Raw genomic sequence first — 4772 nt, forward strand, 5'->3', positions numbered from 1 at the left:
GATCTTGCTTATTCTTTGTGTGTTGATTTAGATTTGATGGTGAATTCTTTCACACCAAAAGACATGCAAAAGTCATAGGTCAACATTTCAGTGCTCATTTTATGTGGTTCTCAATTGTTTTTTCACACCATGCTATTTCCAAAATAAATGCTGCATGACTCTGTTACATTATTTTTCTAATCCATTATCAGTCAGTTCCAATGGCCTAGTGCTTGATCAAGAGAAAGTTTATCTTTTTTGCACACATAAACCCAAAGTTTAGATCCTAAATTTTTATAACTCAATATTCTAAAAGAGATACCTTCGAGGATCAAACTTTAAAGTAAATTCACAGCCTCCAGCTCTCTGAAAGCAAAAGCAACACACATATGCCAGCCACACAAGGATTAGAAATTTGTGCTGTCACATGCAGTTGAACTGTAGAGTTTAGGTCCATGTTATACCCGCGAAATGAATTTGTTTCCTCTTAGGTTTACCATGGAAGTTTTTCTTTGTTTCCAGTGAACATCCTATTCTTTTTAACTTATCCACAAGTACTGCTTCAGGAAATCCCCCCCCACCCCCGCAAATCAGAGAAAGTGAGGCTGAAAATAACAATCTCGATACTGGATAAATGTAAACACACACAGAACAAACGAAATAACAACAATAAAACACAGATGAGCCAGAAGAATTGTGTAGATTGAAGGGGTGTGTCCAGAGACGGTCATCACTAGGTAGAGGCCTAGAGGCCTCGGAAGAGAACATCTTAATCCAGAAATGGGGCTTCAGTTCTAGAGGCTCAGAAATTGGATTTTGTGAATATCCTAGGCAGAGATCAGTTTCTCAAAAACAAAAGAACATCATACAAATTCATAAGAGGCTAATGTAACAGCCGGAATGTTGCTCAGTAGATTCTTCCCTGTCGTGAAATCTACATGGGAAGCCAAATTCTGAGGAAGAGATTGAACAATTCACATGTGCTCTGGCAATCAGAATACGGCTTTTGCATTTTAAAGGCCCTGAAGCTGTTTTCTTAGGTAGGGTCGAATTCACATGGACAAAGTTTTCTCCAATTTCATGTAGTTTTCTCAACAGCAGCTTGAGGAACATTAATATAGCCAAATGATTTTTTCCATCTCTATGTTGGTTAGGGCTCAGAAGTGAGGACACACTATCAAAAAGCACCTTCTAGCCCCGAGCATTCAGAGAGCCGGATGCCACCTAACAGTACTCTCTTTAACAGAGAAAACTTTTCATTTAGACTTTAATAAATTATTGCCTATTTATAATTTGGTTTACTATAATGTGATTCTTTTTTAAAAAATCACTTTAGGCAGTGCGCTCAGCTGTCCTGCATATCTGTCTTTTGCTTCAACAGTGTTTGGAATGAACAGACCCAGGGACCTTCCTTGCTCCAGCCTCTGACCACCCTCCAACCTTTTTTCCAGTCACAACCTTTGGAATCAGCCACTCAGCTATCCTCGGCCTCCAGGACCAGCAACACCATTTTTTGCGCTTAGCTCCTTACTACCAATCAACCATGAGCTCCCAGATTCGTCAGAATTATTCTACCGAGGTGGAGGCCGCCGTCCACTGCCTGTTCAACATGCATCTGCGGGTCGGGCACGTACCTCTCTCTGGGCTCCTATTTCGACCCCGACGATGCGGCTCTGCACGTCGTGGGCCACTTTCTTCAGGAATTGGCCGAGTAAAAGCGCGAGGGCGCCCAGCGTCTCTTGAAAATGCAAAACCGGTGCTGGAGCCACGCCCTTTTCCAAGATGTGCAGAAGCCTTCTCAAGATGAGTGGGGTAAAACCCAGGACGCTGTGGAAGCCGCCGTTCTCAGCGAGAAGAACCTGAACCAGGCACTATCGGATCTGCGCGCCCTGGGTTCTGCCCGCGCAGACTCCCACCTCTACGACTTCCGGGAGAGCCGCTTCCTGGAGGAGCAGGTGAAACTCATCAAGCAGATGGGCGACCACCTGACCAACCGCCGCAGGCTGGCTGCTCCGCAGGCTGGGCTGGGCGATTATCTCTTTGAAAGGCTCACCCTCGAGCACGAACAGGAGTCTCTGAAGTCCAGCGGCCTCTGAGGAGCCCCTCTGGCGTCAGAGCTTTTTGAAGCCCCACTCTGCAGCCACTAGGCAGCTTTTTAACCGCCCTGGAGCTCTCTCCCAAGCCTTGGACCAAATGGAAACAATAAAGCTTTTTGCAGCCAAAAAAAAAAAAATCACAAGTTCTATCTCTTATAGAGAACATACTAATCACCAACCATCCCCCCAACAAAAAAATAAAATTACGCACATACCAAACATTAGTATAGAATGCCTTTTAAAAATCCACTAATGTTCTTAAGAGAATTAAAGATTTAGCCCACTGTGGACAAGCCCTATTTTATATTTTTTTCATTTTACACATCACAGTGTGTTAAAAACTAAAAGTGAAAAAACACTATTGAAGAATGCAAAACTGTGTATCCTGCTTTGTACACTGATTTCTCCCCCAGTTTCAAAAGATCAAGATATATCAAGCATTGGAACAAGATCCTCATAGGTGAGAATATTATTGAAGATACAACATTACAAAACAGAGAGAATAAAGAGGTAGAACCAGAGGTGCCTGCCCTCAAATTCAGGGTCCCTTTTATAAGCTGTTCCATTGTCACATCTTTAAAACAGTATTGATGATATCAAAAGTGTAAGGTCATTTTTAGAGTTAAAAAAGTTAATGTAATGTGCTTGGCATATGCAGATACTCAGTAAACAGTAGGTATCACAGCTGTCATTTTAGAGATACTTCATTTTTTGAGCATTTCCTTTCCCTTCTCCAACACAACCCTATATCCCTTCAGTTAAATGAAGTTTAACAAAATACCTTCCTAACCCACAGCATCTACAGATAGCTTAGGGAGTGTCTATATTCTTAACTTTTCCAGAAGGACACTAGTGTCTTTTGCATGGAAACAGGGTGGGTTAAAAAGAAAGAACCAATCAGTTGAGCTTCTGTTTTAATGAGAGAACTGGAGAGAAACCAGACTTCACCTTGACCAGGACATGGAGGTAAAGACTAAAAAGTGCACTTTTTTTTTTTTTTTGCCGTACGCGGGCCTCTCACTGTTGTGGCCTCTCCTTTTGCGGAGCACAGGCTCCTGACACGCAGGTTCAGCGGCCATGGCTCACAGGCCCAGCCGCTCCGCAGCATGTGGGATCTTCGCGGGCCTGGGTACGAACCCGTGTCCCCTGCATCGGCAGGCGGACTCTCAACCACTGCGCCACCAGGGAAGCCCTAAAAAGTGCATTCTTTAAGTGGAATTATCACAAAGTTCAGAGGTTGGTTTAGCTCCACTTCCTAATTCTATTTGTATTTGTTCTGTGGTGGCTTTCAAACTTTTAATATGTGTTTTCAGCAAATGCTCTTTTTAATCAAAATATCAGAGGTAACATACAGCTTGGTGACTGTAGTTGATAATGCTGCATTGTACATTTGAAAGTTGGTAAGAGACTAGATCTTAAAAGTTCTCATCACAAGAAAACAATTATTTGTAACTTTCTGTGGTGATGGACTAACTAGACTTAATGTGGTGATCATTTCACAATATATACATGTATCAAATCATTGTGTGGTACACCTGAAACTAATATAATGTTATATGTAAATTGTATCTCCATAAAAAAGTCTTGATGCCACCAAAAAGAAGAGGACCTTAGTATGGCTTTAACTCAAACAGCCTCTCCCCTCACTGTATTACTGAAGGCTTGAAGGGCATAGGCAGGGGAAAGGGGAAGGAGAGGAAACAGCCAACACTAATTTGCATGTAACAACATACTTTCCTCTTTTATTTGCCTCCCACTTTTTCCTTTTTGCTTCTTACTGAAGTAAATATACCAGTAGGCCTTTCAGCAGAAAGAATAATCAATGAATAATAAACTCTATAAACAATAAACGGAACAATAAACTTTCAGTCTTTGTATATCTACATTTTACACTCTTTCCTGACCAATATTTTAGCTGGGAATGGAATCCCAGCTTGCTTCCCCACAGGACTTTGCAAAAATTATTTAATTGATATCTGGCATCTACTTTTTGCTGTGAGAAGCCTGTCATCAGTAAAATTTTCTACCTAGAAAAGAATAAGACCCTCACTTCTTTTTTCTGGTAGTTTTTAGATTTTCTAGGTATGGATTTGTTTTTCAAATCTTGCTTGCAACTTAGTGTTGCTTGCTATATTTGAGGAATCATGTCTTTCTTCAATTCTGAAAAAAAAAATTGTGGCCATAATCTCTTAGAATATTAACCCTGCCCCATTCTCTCTAATCTCTCTTAGAACTCTTATTAGATAAATGTTAGAGCTTTTAATTCTTTCTTCCATGCCTCTTAATTTCTCTTCTATTTTCCCATCTCTTTATCCCTCTGAACTGCATTCTGGGTGATTCTGTTAGAGTTTGACAATTCAGAAAAGTCTTTTCTTGAGAGATCTAATTACTGATTAACCTATTGAGTTTTACTTTATGCTGAATATAAGCATTATACAAAAAAAACTATAGTTTTAACCTAATTCCCTGACTATACCAAAGAGATGAAAATGCATATTCTTATGCAAATGTTCTTTTTGTGGTAGATGTTTCTGGAGATGTTCCTGATTCATATTCTGTATAAATAGAATCTTGCCATTTCAATCCTATCATAGTGACATATTGGACACTTGTGATAAAATGAAGCCAGGAAACATTTCTAATATACACTGAGACATATATTTTTCCAGTTAATTATCTATCCCATTTTAAAGCATG

General features: G+C 40.3%; 1 pseudogene; it reads left to right on the plus strand.

The window, feature by feature from the left end:
- Positions 1-1476: 1476 nt before the first annotated feature.
- LOC111174519 (ferritin light chain pseudogene) lies at positions 1477-2134 on the plus strand (annotated as a pseudogene).
- Positions 2135-4772: the final 2638 nt, after the last annotated feature.

This window comes from Delphinapterus leucas, chromosome 6 (assembly GCF_059928025.1).
Source record: "Delphinapterus leucas isolate spDelLeu-1000000601 "Yukka" chromosome 6, BTC_Dleu_Yukka2, whole genome shotgun sequence".
NCBI lineage: Eukaryota > Metazoa > Chordata > Mammalia > Artiodactyla > Monodontidae > Delphinapterus > Delphinapterus leucas.